The sequence below is a fragment of the Mustelus asterias genome, chromosome 5 (genome assembly GCF_964213995.1).
Source record: "Mustelus asterias chromosome 5, sMusAst1.hap1.1, whole genome shotgun sequence".
Lineage (NCBI taxonomy): Eukaryota > Metazoa > Chordata > Chondrichthyes > Carcharhiniformes > Triakidae > Mustelus > Mustelus asterias.
The window spans coordinates 5,193,527-5,211,034 of NC_135805.1; the positions used below are offsets into that span (position 1 = coordinate 5,193,527).

Sequence of the window (17,508 nt, forward strand, 5' to 3'; positions counted from 1 at the left end):
CCAGTGGTTCCCAACCACTGTGCTGCATGCCACAGCCTGCCATGAGCTTTAAACAATGTGTGCCATAGGAAAGATCAAGATAAAAATCAGGACTTGGAGCTGGGAGTGTGGTGCTGAGGAGAGCAGACAGAGGGGGAACCAGGAGCATAACAGTGAGAAGAGCAGGGAAGGGAGAGAGTAGCAGGAGTGTGGCAGACCCAGAGCTCTAACTGCTGCTGTGAGCCCAGTGTAAATGCATTCTTCAGCAATCACTTGACAGACACAAAATCTCCGAGGGGCAGGAAGATTTGCCTGATGCTGCTGAAGCACTTACCTTCCAGAAACTTTTTCATTTTCTCAGCACATTCCTTGAAGGCTTCACTTGCAGGTAAGAAAGTTTTCCCTTGCTACTGCAAAAGTGCATTCCCATTTCCCTCATCACCCGCAGTGGGAAACCTCCTTTCAAATTGGCACTCGCATTTGCAAACATACCACAACTTAGTTTTAATTTCATTTCTCATTCATAAACAACGTGCTGCAGGGTATTGGCACAAATTTTAACCATAGTTACTTACTGGCCTGCCTGTTTCGAGTGTGCGGACAATCTGGGATCAGCCTGTGTTGCTACTGGGAGACATGTCTGCACAGTAAACAACCTGGGTCAAGTGTTGAGAAGATTTTCAGAGGCAGGGCTGCGCCTAAGATGTAGCAAGTGCATCTTCCAGACACAGTGTGTGGAATATTTGGGTCGCAAAATCACAGTGCATGGTCTGTCTCCAGTGGAAGACAAAGTCGATAAGTCCCCTGGGCCTGATGAAATGTATCCTAGGATTCTTTGGGAGGCGAGGGATGAGATTGCAGAGCCTTTGGCTTTGATCTTTGGGTCCTCGCTGTCCACGGGGATGGTGCCAGAGGACTGGAGAGTGGCAAATGTTGTTCCTCTGTTTAAGAAAGGGAATAGAAATGACCCTGGTAATTATAGACCGGTTAGTCTGACTTCGGTGGTTGGTAAATTGATGGAAAAGGTCCTTAGGGATGGGATTTACGACCATTTAGAAAGATGCGGATTAATCCGGGATAGTCAGCACGGATTTGTGAAGGGCAAATCGTGCCTCACAAATTTGATAGAATTTTTTGAGGAGGTAACTAAGTGTGTTGATGAAGGTAGGGCGGTTGATGTCATATACATGGATTTTAGTAAGGCGTTTGATAAGGTCCCCCATGGTCGGCTTATGATGAAAGTAAGGAGGGGTGGGATAGAGGGAAAGTTGGCCGATTGGATAGGTAACTGGCTATCTGATCGAAGACAGAGGGTGGTGGTGGATGGAAAATTTTCGGACTGGAGGCAGGTTGCTAGCGGAGTGCCGCAGGGATCGGTGCTTGGTCCTCTGCTCTTTGTGATTTTTATTAATGACTTAGAGGAGGGGGCTGAAGGGTGGATCAGTAAATTTGCTGATGACACCAAGATTGGTGGAGTAGTGGATGAGGTGGAGGGGTGTTGTAGGCTGCAAAGAGACATAGATAGGATGCAAAGCTGGGCTGAAAAATGGCAAATGGAGTTTAACCCTGATAAATGTGAGGTGATTCATTTTGGTAGGACTAATTTAAATGTGGATTACAGGGTCAAAGGTAGGGTTCTGAAGACTGTGGAGGAACAGAGAGATCTTGGGGTCCATATCCACAGATCTCTAAAGGTTGCCACTCAAGTGGATAGAGCTGTGAAGAAGGCATATAGTGTGTTAGCTTTTATTAACAGGGGGTTGGAGTTTAAGAGCCATGGGGTTATGCTGCAACTGTACAGGACCTTGGTGAGACCACATTTGGAATATTGCATGCAGTTCTGGTCACCTCACTATAAGAAGGATGTGGAAGCGCTGGAAAGAGTGCAGAGGAGATTTACCAGGATGCTGCCTGGTTTGGAGTGTCGGTCTTATGAGGAAAGGTTGAGGGAGCTGGGGCTGTTCTCTCTGGAGCGGAGGAGATTGAGGGGAGACTTAATAGAGGTTTATAAAATGATGAAGGGGATAGATCGAGTGAACGTTCAAAGACTATTTCCTCGGGTGGATGGAGCTATTACAAGGGGGCATAACTATAGGGTTCATGGTGGGAGATATAGGAAGGATATCAGACAGTATTACAGTTGATAAGGAGGATGTGCAGGATATTCTGGAGGGTCTGAAAAAAAAAAAAAAAAAATAGATAAATCCCCTGGTCCGGATGGGATTTATCCAAGGATTCTCTGGGAGGCAAGAGAAGTGATTGCAGAGCCTCTGGCTCTGATCTTCAGGTCGTCGTTGGCCTCTGGTATAGTACCAGAAGATTGGAGGTTAGCGAATGTTGTCCCATTGTTTAAGAAGGGGAACAGAGACTTCCCCGGGAATTATAGACCGGTGAGTCTCACTTCTGTTGTCGGCAAGATGTTGGAAAAAATTATAAGGGATAGGATTTATAGTTATTTGGAGAGTAATGAATTGATAGGTGATAGTCAGCATGGTTTTGTGGCAGGTAGGTCGTGCCTTACTAACCTTATTGAGTTTTTTGAGAAAGTGACCAAGGAGGTGGATGGGGGCAAGGCAGTGGACGTGGTATATATGGATTTTAGTAAGGCGTTTGATAAGGTTCACCATGGTAGGCTTCTGCAGAAAATGCAGATGTATGGGATTGGGGGTGATCTAGGAAATTGGATCAGGAATTGGCTAGCGGATAGGAAACAGAGGGTGGTGGTTGATAGTAAATATTCATCATGGAGTGCGGTTACAAGTGGTGTACCTCAGGGATCTGTTTTGGGGCCACTGCTGTTTGTAATATTTATTAATGATCTGGATGAGGGTATAGTTGGGTGGATTAGCAAATTTGCTGATGACACCAAAGTCGGTGGTGTGGTAGACAGTGAGGAAGGGTGTCGTAGTTTGCAGGAAGACTTAGACAGGTTGCAAAGTTGGGCCGAGAGGTGGCGGATGGAGTTTAATGCGGAGAAGTGTGAGGTAATTCACTTTGGTAGGAATAACAGATGTGTTGAGTATAGGGCTAACGGGAGGACTTTGAATAGTGTGGAGGAGCAGAGGGATCTAGGTGTATGTGTGCATAGATCCCTGAAAGTTGGGAATCAAGTAGATAAGGTTGTTAAGAAGGCATATGGTGTCTTGGCGTTTATTGGTAGGGGGATTGAATTTAGGAGTCGTAGCGTTATGTTGCAACTGTACACAACTCTGGTGCGGCCGCACTTGGAGTACTGTGTGCAGTTCTGGTCCCCACATTACAGGAAGGATGTGGAGGCTTTGGAGAGGGTGCAGAGGAGGTTTACCAGGATGTTGCCTGGTATGGAGGGGAGATCCTATGAGGAGAGGCTGAGGGATTTGGGATTGTTTTCGCTGGAAAGGCGGCGGCTAAGAGGGGATCTTATTGAAACATATAAGATGATTAGAGGTTTAGATAGGGTGGATAGTGATAGCCTTTTTCCTCTGATGGAGAAATCCAGCACGAGGGGGCATGGCTTTAAATTGAGGGGGGGTAGTTATAGAACCGATGTCAGGGGTAGGTTCTTTACCCAGAGGGTGGTGAGGGATTGGAATGCCCTGCCAGCATCAGTAGTAAATGCGCCTAGTTTGGGGGCGTTTAAGAGATCCGTAGATAGGTTCATGGACGAAAAGAAATTGGTTTAGGTTGGAGGGTCACAGTTTTTTTTTTTAACTGGTCGGTGCAACATCGTGGGCCGAAGGGCCTGTTCTGCGCTGTAATGTTCTATGTTCTATGGTAGGTTCTTCACGCAGAGAGTGGTTGGGGTGTGGAATGGACTGCCTGCAGTGATAGTGGAGTCAGACACTTTAGGAACATTTAAGCGGTTATTGGATAGGCACATGGAGCACACCAGGATGGTAGGGAGTGGGATAGCTTGATCTTGGTTTCAGATGAAGGTCGGCACAACATCGTGGGCCGAAGGGCCTGTTCTGTGCTGTACTGTTCTATGTTCTATGTCAGGGCTATCAAGGAAGCCCCTAACCTCAGAAGTGTGTCAGAGCTCAAGCCATTTTTGGGCATGGTAAATTACTCGGGAAGTTTCTGCCAGACCTTTCAACAACATTGGCACTTCTATATCTACTATTTGATAAAGAAACAGAATGGAAGTGGAGGCTAGCACAAAAGAAAGCTTACAAGCATGTGAAAACACTGCTACAATCAAATAATCTGCTGGTTCACTTTGATCAAAACAGAGAACTCATCCTTTCATGAGATGTCACGCCCTATGGTGCTGGTCAGTACTATCTCATCTGATGGAGGAAGGGTCAGAAAAACACAGTGGTTTTACATCACATATTCTAATAGCTGGTAAGGGCTATTCAAAGTGAGACAAGGAAGGTCTAGCCATCATTTTTGCAGCAAAATGGTTTCATCAATACCTTTATGGTCATCCACTCGCCATATGTATGAATCACAAGCCATTGATAAATCTTTTCAGTGAAGCCAAATTCATTCCACCTACCCCTCCCCGCCCCACTCCCCCCAATGGTCTCAGCGAGAATACATCACTGGACTCTCACATTGTCAGTTTACCAGCACAACAGCCTGCACAGGGCAGGGAAAGATTGCACAGGGCAGGGAAAGATAATGCATACGCAAGTGTTGAGTCATCTTACCAGACATGGCAACAAAGACATTATTTCCTCCAGAGACAACTTTCTTGCTCAAGAGACTTTCACATTCTCCAGGGAATGCTAAACAGATTAATCAATGAACAGACTAGGACTCTGTTCTATCCTAGGTGAAGAGATTGCTCATGCACAATGGCCTACAGTTATAGCGGATGAGGAATTGAAACCATATGCAAAGTGGAAAGATGAACTAAGTGTGAAGGATGGTTATGTTCCTTGAGTGGTTGTCCCATCCTCTGCTCGTTCACAAGTCTTGGATGAAGTTCATGAGGCTCACCCAGGTGCTTCCCGAATGAAATGCATGGTTGTACGTTTGGTGGATCAGGGCTTGGAGACCAAGGTGAAATCCTGCTCCGCATGTCAGATCAACCAGATCCAGTATTGTATCAGGCCACAAACAACAACAGGACTCTTAGCAGCTGAATTACTGATGGGCTGGAACACTACATCCACAGTAGTGGGAGTGGCCAGATCGTCCATGATATCGACTTCATGGGACTTTGCAGTGCCTTTTATGGGTAATATGTTTAGTCATTGTGGATGCGCATCCTAAGTGGTTAGAAGTACATATCAAGAGCAACATTACAGCTCCCATTACAATAGAGAAACTGCACCAAGTTTTTGCAACTCAGGGTTTACCGGATTCTCTTATTTCTGATAATGGTACAATGTCTATGAGTGATTTGTTCCAAGAGTTCATGCAAAGGAATGGAATACATCATATGCATACTGCGGCTTTTCATTCAGCTTCAAATGGTTTAGCGGAGTGAGCTGTTTAGACACTGAAAGGAGCACGGAGGACAATGGCAGGTGAAACTTTGGGAAGCAAGCACTCATGGTGGTTCCAGTATTATATCACGCCACAAACAACAACAAAACTCTCAGCAGCTGAATTACTGACAGGCAGGAAGCCAATGTCTCACCTGGATCTGCTACATCCAGATATCAAAGTGAGAGTGGGAAGGAGGCAGGAAAATCAGAAGGAGAGACATGACGTCCATGCGGAGGAGAGATATTTCAGCCCAATCGATTGTGTCAATGTAAGGAATTTTGGCAGCAACCAACGTTGGTTACCTGGAATTCTTCTCAACCAAAGTGGACATGTATCTTTGGTAGCGAAACTGGCCAATGGAAGAGTTGTTTGCAAACACTGGGATCACATTTCTATACCATGACCTGGAGACAGCAAAAGTTCCAGCATTTCCAGGAAATGCTGTTTTGGACATTTGACAGAAAGTGGTTCCTGATATACAGGATTTCCAGTGGACTCTACACAAGGTGAGGGATATTTATGCACATATACTCACCCTACTCCTGTATCCACAAGTTCAGCATCACTGAAACAAGCCTCAAGTGTCCATGAAGTCACCAGTCTCAGAACAGTGCCAAAGGAGGCCATTTGGCCCATCAAATTTGCACCAACTCTTCAACAGACCATCTGACCCAGGCCAACCCCATCCCCATAACCCTCCTTATTTACCCCACTAATCCCCCTAACCTACACAGCTTGGGACACTAAGGGGCAATTTATTATGGCCAATCCACCTAACCTGCACATCTTTGGACAGTGGGAGGAAAACTGGGTAACCGGTGGAAACACATGCTGACATGGAACTCCACACATACAATCATCCAAGGCCAGAATCAAATCTGGGTCTCTGGTGCTGTGAGTGAATAGTGCTAACCACTGTGACACCTTATCAGTACCAATGGTACTGCGCAATTCACAGCACAGTTACCAAACTCCTGTAAGACTGATCGACAATTGAGACGAGTTTCATTATGTTTCTTTCCTTAAGGGGCACTGAAATTAAGGGGGGGGGGGGGGGCGGGGGGGGGAGTGCTATAGGAAGCATCTTCCTATTTGAAGGTATATACACTGATGTCTTTAGTGGGTATGAGCATGCATGAGTGACATCATTAGTAGCACAGGCTTTTGTGGGTTTAGTCTTACCACAAGGGAGCTGTGTAACTAACTGCCTCCAGTTCTGTATTTCAATATTTTTATTAGAAGACTGAATGTCACAAAGCATTCGACTACCTTTTTGTAGCCAAGTTACCACAGCCACCAGGTTTTGTTTTTAAAAAAGGTTCTTCCATTGAAAATCAGGGATTGGAAGTCAGTAATATATCAAGTTCCAAGCAGCAGCCAAACCTATGGCACATCACCACGACAATAATGTAGCCCACAGTGGTTAAAAATGCTTCGAACAAAAATGTTCTGAGCGTTTAGTATAATAAAATACAAATCCTGATATAATATTTTGTAATACTGGCCTCTCCAAGTTTGCAGACAATACAAAGTTGGAGAGAGGGTGAGCTTACAGGAAGATGCAGAGATGGTTCAGCCTGATTTGGACAGGCTGAGTGAGTCGGCACATGCAAGGGAGGTGCAACAGAATGTGGAATTGGTGGCAATAATAGGAAAGCAGGTTATTATTTGAATGGGTGTAAATTGGGGGAAGTAGATACTCAGCAAGACCTTGGAACCCTCGTGCATCAGTCGCTGAAAGTAAGCACGCAGGTACAGCAGGCAGTAAAGAAGGCAAATGGCATGTTGGCCTTCAGACTACTAAAGGAAATGGTCCTGGAAATAGTAGATCCATTGGCGGTCATTTTACAAAATTCTTTGGACTCTGGACTGGTTCCTATTGATTGGAGGGTAACTAATGTAAGCCCACTATTCAAAAAGGGAGGTTGAGACAAAACAAGGAACTATAGACCAGTGAGCTTAACATCAGGACTGGGGAAGTTGCTAGAGTCCATTATGAAGGATTTCATAACTCAGAATTTGGAAAGAAGTGGTATAATCAGTCAAAGTCAGCATGGAATTACAAGAGAAATCATGCTTAACAAATCTATTGGAATTCTTTCAGGAAGTAACTAGTAGAGTTGGCCAGGAAGAGCCGTCGGATGTGGTTAATTTAGACTTTCGATGAAGTCGCACATAGCAGACTACTATGTAAAGTTAAAGCACATGGGATCACAGGTAGTGTCGTGAGATGGATAGAAAGCTGGTTAGCCATTAGGAAGCAAAGACTTAACATAATTGGGTCTTTTTCCAATTGGCAGGTAGTGACTAGTGGGGTTCCACAAAGATCTGTGCTAGGACCCCAACTGATTAGGATTCCAATGATTAGGAAGAGGGAACTAAATGTGTTATCTCCAAATGCGCAGACGATACAAAGTTGGGTGGGAGGGTGAGCTGTGAGGAGGATGCAGAGGTGATTAGGCATGATTTGGACATGCTGAGTGGTGGGCATATGCATGGCAGGTGCAATATGATGTGAACAAATGTGAGGTTATCCGCTTGGAACACAAAAATAGGAGGGTCGATCATTATTTAAATGGCTGTAAATTGAGGGAGGTGGATACTCAACGAAACCTTGGGTGTCTTCGTGTATCATATAGAACATAGAACATTACAGCGAAGTACAGGCCCTTTGGCACCCAATGTTGCGCCGACCAGTGGTACCAATCTAAAGCCCCTCTAATCTACAATATTCCAATAACATCCATATGTTTATCCAATAACCACTTGAACGCTCTCAACGTTGACGAGTCCACCACTGCTGCAGGCAGGGCATTCCACGCCCTTACTACTCTCCGAGTAAAGAACCTACCTCTAACATCTGTCCTATATCTCTCACCCCTCAATTTAAAGCTATGTCCCCTCGTGCTAGCCAACACCATCCGAGGAAAAAGGCTCTCACTATCCACCCTATCTAATCCTCTGATCATCTTGTATGCCTCTATTAAGTCACCTCTTAACCTTCTTCTCTAATGAAAACAACCTCAAGCCCCTCAGCTTTTCCTCATACGATTTTCCCACCATACCAGGCAACATCCTGGTAAAACTCCTCTGCACCCTTTCCAACACTTCCACATCTTTCCCATAATGCGGCGACCAGAACTGGACGCAATACTCCAAATGCGGCCGCACCAGAGTTTTGTACAGTTGCAGCATGACCTTCTGGCTCTGAAACTCAATCCCTCTACCAATAAAAGCTAACACACCGTACGCCTTCTTAACAACCCTGTCAACCTGGGTGCGAACTTTCAGGGATCTATGCACATGGACACCCAGATCCCTCTGTTCATCCACACTACCAAGTATCTTACCATTAGCCCAGTACTCTGTATTCCTGTTACTCCTCCCAAAGTGAATCACTTCACACTTTTCCGCATTAAACTCCATTTGCCACCTCTCAGCCCAGCTCTGCAGCTTATCTATGTCCCTCTGTAACCTGCCACTTCCCTCCGCACTGTCTACAACTCCACCGACTTTAGTGTCATCCGCAAATTTACTAATCCATCCTTCCATGCCCTCATCCAAGTCATGAATAAAAATGACAAACAGCAGTGGCCCCAAAACAGATCCTTGCGGTACACCACTAGTAACTGAACTCCAGGATGAATATTTCCCATCAACCACCACCCTTTGTTTTCTTACAGCTAGCCAATTCCTGATCCAAACCACTAAATCACCCTCAATCCCATGTGTCCGTATTTTCTGTAAAATCTTACCATGGGGAACCTTATCAAACGCTTTGCTGAAATCCATATACACCACATCAACCGCTTTACCCTCATCCACCTCTTTGGTCACCTTCTCAAAGAACTCAATAAGGTTTGTGAGGCACGACCTACCCTTCACAAAACCGTGCTGACTATCCCTAATCAAATTATTCCTTTCTAGGTGATTATAAATCCTATCTCTTATAATCCTTTCCAATACTTTGCCCACAACAGAAGTAAGGCTCACCGGTCTATAATTACCAGGGTTGCCCCTACTCCCCTTCTTGAACAAGGGGACAACATTTGCTATCCTCCAGTCTTCTGGCACTGTTCCTGTAGACAATGACGACACAAAGATCAAAGCCAAAGGCTCTGCAATCTCCTCTCTAGCCTCCCAGAGAATCCTAGGATAAATCCCATCCGGCCCAGGGGACGTATCTATTTTTACCCTTTCCAGAATTGCTAACACCTCCTCCTTATGAACATCAATCCCATCCAGTCCAACAGCCTGCATCTCAGTACTCCCCTCAACAACACTGTCCCTCTCCAGTGTGAATACCGACGAAAAATATTCATTTAGTGCCTCTCCTATCTCTTCAGACTCCACGCACAACTTCCCACTCCTGTCCTTGACTGGCCCTAATCTTACCCTAGTCATTCTTTTACTCCTGACATACCTATAGAAAGCTTTAGGGTTTTCCTTGATCCTACCTGCCAAAGACTTCTCATGTCCCCTCCTGGCTCTCCTTAACTCTTTCTTTAGGTCCTTCCTGGCTAACTTGTAACTCTCAAGCTCCCTAACTGAGCCTTCATGTCTCATCTTAACATAAGTCTCCTTCTTCCTCTTCACAAGAGATTCAACCTCCTTAGTAAACCACGGTTCCCTCACACGTCTGCTTCCTCCCTGCCTGACAGGTACATATTTATCAAGGACGCGTAGTAGCTGTTCCTTGAACAAGTTCCACATTACAATTGTGCCCATCCCCTGCAGTTTCCTTCCCCAACCTATGCCAGCTAAATCTCGCCTAATGGCATCATAATTTCCTTTCCCCCAGCTATAACTCTTGCCCTTTGGTATATACCTATCCTTTTCCATTGCTAAAGTAAACGTAATCGAATTGTGGTCACTGTCACCAAAGTGCTCACCTACCTCCAAATCTAACACCTGTCCTGGTTCATTACCCAGTACCAAATCCAATGTGGCCTCGCCTCTTGTTGGTCTATCTACATACTGCGTCAGGAAGCCTTCCTGCACACACTGGACAAAAACCGACCCCTCTAAAGTACTCGAACTATAGCTTTTCCAGTCAATATTTGTAAAGTTAAAGTCCCCCAGTACAACTACCCTGTTACTTTCGCTCCTATCCAGAATCATCTTTGCAATCTTTTCCTCTACATCTCTGGAACTTTTCGGAGGTCTATAAAAAACTCCCAACAGGGTGACCTCTCCTTTCCTGTTTCTCACCTCAGCCCAAACTACCTCAGTAGACGAGTCCTCATCAAATGTCCTTTCTGCCACCGTAATACTGTCCTTGACTAACAATGCCACACCTCCCCCTCTTTTACCACCTTCCCTGCACTTACTGAAACATCTAAACCCCGGAACTATCAGTCACTGAAAGAAAGCGCACAGGTATCACAGGCAGTAAAGGCAGCAAATGTTATGTTGATCTTCATAGCAAGAGGATTTGAGTATAGGAATAGGGATGTTTTACTGCAATTGTACAGGGCTTTGGTGAGGCCACACCTGGAGTAGTGTGTGCTGTTTTGGTGTCCTTATCTGAGGATGTCCTTGTTATAGAGGGAGTGCACAAGAGATGGGTGAGAGAGATCCTAAATGAAAATTTCTCATCAGTACTAATGGATGTGAGGGAACTTAGGGAAATAAATAGTGATGTCTTGAGTAGTGTACATTTTGCAGAGGTGGTGGTACTGGAAGTCTTAAAGCGCATCAAGGTAGATAAATCTCCAGGACCTGATGAAGTGTATCCCAGGATGTTGTGGGAGACTAGGGAGGAAATTGCAGATCCCTTGGCAGAGATACTTGAATCATCGACAGCCACAGGTGAGGTGCCTGAAGATCGAGGGTGGCAAATGTTGTGCCTTTGATTCAGAAGGGCTGCAGGGAAAAGCCTGGGAACCACAAGCCGGTGAGCCTCACATCTGTAGTGGGTAAGTTGTTAGAAGGTATTCTGAGAGACAGGATCTACAGGCATTTAGAGATGCAAGGACTGATTAGGGACAGTTAGCATGGCTTTGAGTGGAAAATCATGTCTCACAAATTTGATTTGAGTTTTTTGAAGGGGTAACCAAGAAGCTTAATGAGGGCAGTGCAGTTGATGTTGTCTACACGGACTTTAGCAAGGCCTTTGACAAGGTACGGCATGGTAGGTTGTTGCATAAGGTTAAATCTCCCGGGATCCAGGGTGAGGTAGCTAAATGGATACAAAATTGGCTTGATGACAGAAGACGAATGTAGAGAGTTGTTTTTCAAACTGGAGGCCTGTGACCAGCAGTGTGTCTCAGGGATCGGTGCTTTTATATTAACAATTTGGATGAGAATTTAGGAGGTGTGGTTAGTAAGTTTGCAGATGACACCAAGATTGGTGGCATAATGGACAATGAAGAGGGTTATCTAGGATTGCAACGGGATCTTGATCAATTGGGCCAGTGGGCTGATGAATGGCAGATGGAGTTTAATTTAGATAAATGCGAGGTGATGCATTTTGGTAGATTGAAACATGGCAGGACTTACAATAATGATAGGGTGTTGGGGAGAGTTATTGAAGAAAGATCTAGGGGTACAGATTCATAGCTCCTTGAAAGTGGAGTCATAGGTGGACAGGGTGGTGAAGAAGGCATTCAGCATTCTTGGTTTCATTGGTCAGAACATTGAATACAGGAGTTGGGACATCTTGTTGAAGTTGTACAAGACATTATTAAGGCCACACTTGGAATACTGTGTACAATTCTGGTCACCCGATTATAGAAAAGCTATTATTAAACTAGAAAGAGTGCAAAAAAATTTACTAGTATGCCACCGAGATTTGATGGTTTGAGTTATATGGAGAGGCTGGGACTTTTTTCTCTGAGCGTAGGAGGCTAAGGGGTGATCTTATAAAGGTCTATAAAATAATGAGGGGCATAGATCAGTTAGATAGTCAACATCGTTTCCCAAAGGTAGGGGAGTCTAAAACTAGAGGGCATAGGTTTATGGTGAGGGGGAGAGGCGCAATTTTTTCACACAGAGGGTGGTTGAGCGTCTGGAACAAGCCGACAGAAGTCATAGTAGAGGCGGGTACAATTTTGTCCTTTAAAAAGCATTTAGACAGTTACATGGTTAAGATGGGCATAGAGGGATATGGGCCAAATGCGGGCAATTGGGACTGGCTTAGTGGTTAAAACAAAAGGCGGCATGGACAAGTTGGGCCAAAGGGCCTGTTTCCATGCTGTAAACCTCTATGACTCTATGCTCTCTCTCATAAATGTTGAACCTAGACTTTCCCACTCCTCCTCAGCCTTTTAAATTTGAATCCCAAGTTGAAAAGTCCACAGGTCAAATTAATGAAAAAGTCACATCAGTAGGTTCTATATAGTTGAATGAACAAATACCATCTGACCATAGGATTCTACTTCAGCCGTTGAAACACAAGAATTTAGACGAAAGTTACAGCCAGAGCTAAGAATCTGCCAAAAACGTAGAGTAGTTATGAACAAAGAAAAGTACAGCACAGGAACAGGCCCTTCAGCCCTCCAAGCCTGTGCCAATCATGATGCCCTACCTAAACTAAAGAAAAACCTTCGGCCCTTATTTGGTCTGTATCCCTCTATTCCCTCCCTATTCATGAACCCATCCAGATGCCTCTTAAATGTTGCTAATGTGCCTCCTTCCACCACCTCCTCTGGCAGCGCGATCCAGGCACCCACCACTCTCCGCGTTAAAAACATGCCCCACACATCTCATAGAGTCATAGAGGTTTACAGCATGGAAACAGGCCCTTCAGCCCAACATGTCCATGCCGCCCTTTTTTTAAAAAACCCCGAAGCTAATCCCAATTGCCCGCATTTGGCCCATATCCCTCTATACCCATCATACCCATGTAACTATCTAAATGCTTTTTAAAAGATAAAATTGTACCCGCCTCTGCTACTACCTCTGGCAGCTTGTTCCAGACACTCACCACCCTCTGTGTGAAAAATCTGTCCCTCTGGACACTTTTGTATCTCTCCCCTCTCACCTTAACCTATGCCCTCTAGTTTTAGACTCCCCTACCTTTGGGAAAAGATATTGACTATCTAGCTGATCTGTGCCCCTCATTATTTTATAGACCTCTATAAGATCACCCCTCAGCCTCCTACGCTCCAGAGAAAAAAGTTCCAGTCTATTCAGCCTCTCCTTATAACTCAATCCATCAAGTCCTGGTAGCATCCTAGTAAATCTTTTCTGCACTCTTTCTAGTTTAATAATATCCTTTCTATAATAGGGTGACCAGAACCACACACAGTATTCCAAGTGTGGCCTTTAAAATTTCCTCCCTCCCCCTTGTAACTGACTCGTCCACCCTGGGAAAAAGCCTCTGACTATCCACCCTATCTATGCCTCTCAATTTTGTAGACCTCTATCAGGTCTTCCCTCAGCCTCTGTCTTTCCAATGAAAAGTTTATTCAACCTCTCCTCATAGCCAACATGCTCGACACCAGGCAGCATTCTGGTGAACCGCTTTGCACTCTCTCCAAAGTTTCCACGTCTTCTGGTAGTGTGGTGACCAGAACTGCACGCAATGCTCCAAATGCGGCCTAACCAAGATTTTATATCGCTGCAATATGATTTGCCAACTCTCGTACTCAATGCCCCAGCTGATGAAGGCAAGCTTGCCATATGCCTTCTTGGTCACCTTGGCCACCTGTGTTGCCACTTTTAGAGAACTATGGACCTGCACGTCCAGATCCCTCTGTATGTTAATGTTCCCATGGGTTCTGCCACCTGCAGTATAATTCACACCAAAATTTGATCCTCCAAAATGCATCACCTCGCATTTGTCCGGATTAAATGCCATCTATTATTTCTGTGCCCAAGTTTCCAATCTATCTATATCCTATTGCATCCTCTGGCAATCCCCAGCACTATCAGCAACTCCACCAATCTTCCTGTCATCCGCAAACTTACTGTGATCAGACCACCCACATTTTCCTCCAGATCAATTATATATACAACAGAGGTCCCAGCACTGATACCTGCGGAACACCACTAGCTACAGATCTCTATTCTGAAAAACATCCTTCCACCGCTACTCTCTGTCTTCTATGACCAAGCCAGTTCTGTATCCTTCTAGCCAGCCCACCCCAAATACCATGTGATTTTAGTTTTTGTACCAGTCTGCCATGTGGAACCTAGTGAGGTCCCCACTGCCTATTCAGATAGGACCACATGACCTTTTAAGACATTGGCTTTAAAATATTATCTGCTAAGTAAGAGATTCAGCACGACTGGAGTTCTGGAGAAAGTTTGCTTCAATGCAAGAAGTATAACAGGTGAGACAGATGAACTGAGAGCCTGGATTACTGCATGGAATTATGATGTTATTGCAATTATTGGTTAAAGGAGGGACAGATCTGGCAGCTTAACATCCGGGATATTGTAGTTTCAGACCAGATAGAAGGGGAAACAAAGGGGTTGGGGGAGTTGCATTGCTGATTAGGGAGCACATCATGGGAGGAGATATTGGAGAGATCTTGTAGTGAGGCATTATGGGTGGAGCTCAGGAATAGGAAGGGTGAAATCACAACGTTGGGAGTGCACTATAGACCTCCCAACAGCCTGCAGGAGACAGTGTGTTGACAATCCAACCAGGAAGGGAGCCATACTAGACTTGGTATTGGGGAATGAACCAGGCCAGGTGATTGATGTTTCAGTGGGGCAGCATTTTGGGCTTAGCGACCATAATTCCATAAGATTTTGGGTAATCATGGATAAGGACAAGATGGCCCTCGGGTGAGGGTGCTTAATTGGGTGAGAGCCAATTGCATCCAAATTAGACAGGGACTGGGGAATGTGGATTGGGAGCGGCTATTTGCGGGCAAAGCCACATTGGACATGTGGGAGGCTTTTAAAAGCCAGTTGATAAAAGTGCAGGACAGGCATATCCCTACAAAAATGAAGGATAGAAATGGCAGGATTCAGGAATCATGGATGACAAGAAATTGAAAGTTTAGTCAAAAGGAAATATACAGTAGGTCTAGGCATCTAAAAACTGACAAAGCCCTTGAGGAATATAGAGAAAGTAGAAAGAAATTTAAACGTAGAATTAGGGGGGGTTAAAAGTGGCCATGAAATGTCTTTAGCAAACAGGGTCAAGGAGAATCCCAAGGCTTTTTATGCATATATTAGGAGCAAGAGGGTAGCAAGAGAAAGAGTAGTCCCCCTCAAAGACATAGAGGGAGGTTATACATGGAGCCAAAGGAAGTGGGTGAGATCCTTAATGAGTAATTTGTATTTACCAAGGAGAAAGACATGATGGATGTTGAGGTCAGGAATAGATGCATGAACGCTATAGAGAACATCAATATATCGAAGGAGGAAGTGTTGGGTATCCTAAATTGCATTAAGATAGACAAGTCACCAGGGCCAGATGGGATCTATCCCAGGTTACTGTGGGAGGCAAGGGAAGAAATAGCTTGGGCCTCAACTGATATCTTCTCATCCTCTTTGACCACAGGCGAGGTTCCAGAGCACTGGAGAAGAGCCAATCTTGTTCCCTGCTTAAGAAAGCAAGCAGGAATAATCCAGGAAATTATAGGCCAGTGAGCCTGAAGTCAGTGGTTGGGAAGCTTTTGGAAAGGGACAGGATATGTACACATTTGGAAGAAAATTGACTAGTTAGTGACAGGCAGCATGGTTTTGTACAGGGAAGATCATGTCTCACAGGTCTATGGATGTAGTTAATATCACAGGCATCATGATGGGGCAGTGGGGCATCACAGTGGACAGTGGTTAGCACTGCTGCCTCACAGCGCCAGGGACCCGGGTTCAATTCTCGGCTTGGGTCACTGTCTGTGTGGAATTTGCACATTTTCCCCGTGTCTGCGTGGGTTTCCTCCAGGTGCTCCGGTTTCCTCCCACAGTCTGAAAGGCGTGCTGATTAGGTGCATTGACCCGAACAGGTGGCATAGTGTGGCGACTAAGGGAATTTAACAGTAACTTCATTGCAGTGTGACTTGTGACTAATAAATAAACTTTATTTTATGCATTTTAGTAAGGCATATGACATGGTCCAACATGGCAGACTGGTACAAAAATTAAAATCACATGAGATTCGGGGTGGACTGGCTAAATGGGTAGAACTGGCTTGGTCATAGAATACAGAGAGTAGCGGTGGAAGGGCATTTTTCAGAATGGAGATCTGTAGCTAGTGGTGTTCCGCAAGGATCAGTGCTGGGACTTCTGTTTGTCGTATATATAAATGATCTGGAGGAAAATGTGGGTGGTCTGATTAGTAAGTTTGCGGATGACATGAAGATTGGTGGAGTTGCTGAAAGTGCCAGGAATTGTCAGAGGACACAACAGGATAGATAGATTGGAGGCCTGGGCACAGAAATGGCAGATGGAGTTTAATCCGGATAAATGCAAAGTGACGCATTTTGGAGGATAAAATTTAGGTGTGAATTATACTGTAAATGGCAGAACCCTTAGGAACACTAATACAGAGGGATCTGGACGTACAGGTCCACAATTCCCTAAAAGTGGCAACACAGGTGGCCAAGATGATTAACAAAGCATATGGCATGCTTGCCTTCATCAGCCGTGGCATTGAGTACAAGAGTTCGCAAATCATGTTGCAGCTGTATAAAACCTGGGTTAGGCCGTAGTTGGAGCATCGCGTGCAGTTCTGGTCGCCACACTACCAGAAGGATGTGGATGCTTTGGACACAGTGCAAAGAAAGTTCACCAGGATGTTGCCTCGTTTCGAGAGTGTTGACTATGTGCAACGGTTGAATAAACCAGGATTGGTTTCACTGGAAAGACGGAGGCTGAGGGGAGACCTGACAGAGGTCTACAACATTATGAGAGGCATATACAGGGTGCATAGTCAGAAGCTTTTTCCCAGGGTGGAAGTGTCAGTTACAAGGTTGCACAGGTTCAAGGTGAGAGGGGGAATGTTTAAGGCAGATGTGCAGGGGACGTTTTTCAGGCAGAGAGTGGTGGGTGCTTGGAATGCGCTGCCAGAGGTGATGGTGGAAGCAGGCACATTAGCAACATTTAAGAGGCCCCTGGGTGGGTACATGAATAGGGAGGGAATAGAGGGATATGGATCGAGTAAGGGCAGAAGGTTTTTTTTTTAGTTTAGTTAGGGCATCATAATCG

At 45.1% G+C, this 17,508-nt stretch overlaps 1 protein-coding gene across 3 annotated transcripts in view; it reads right to left on the bottom strand.

Annotated features, from left to right (window-relative positions):
• Positions 1–17,508, bottom strand: part of znf318 (zinc finger protein 318) — an 84,496-nt gene that overhangs the window by 46,197 nt on the left and 20,791 nt on the right. The gene's annotated exons all lie outside the window — the stretch shown is intronic.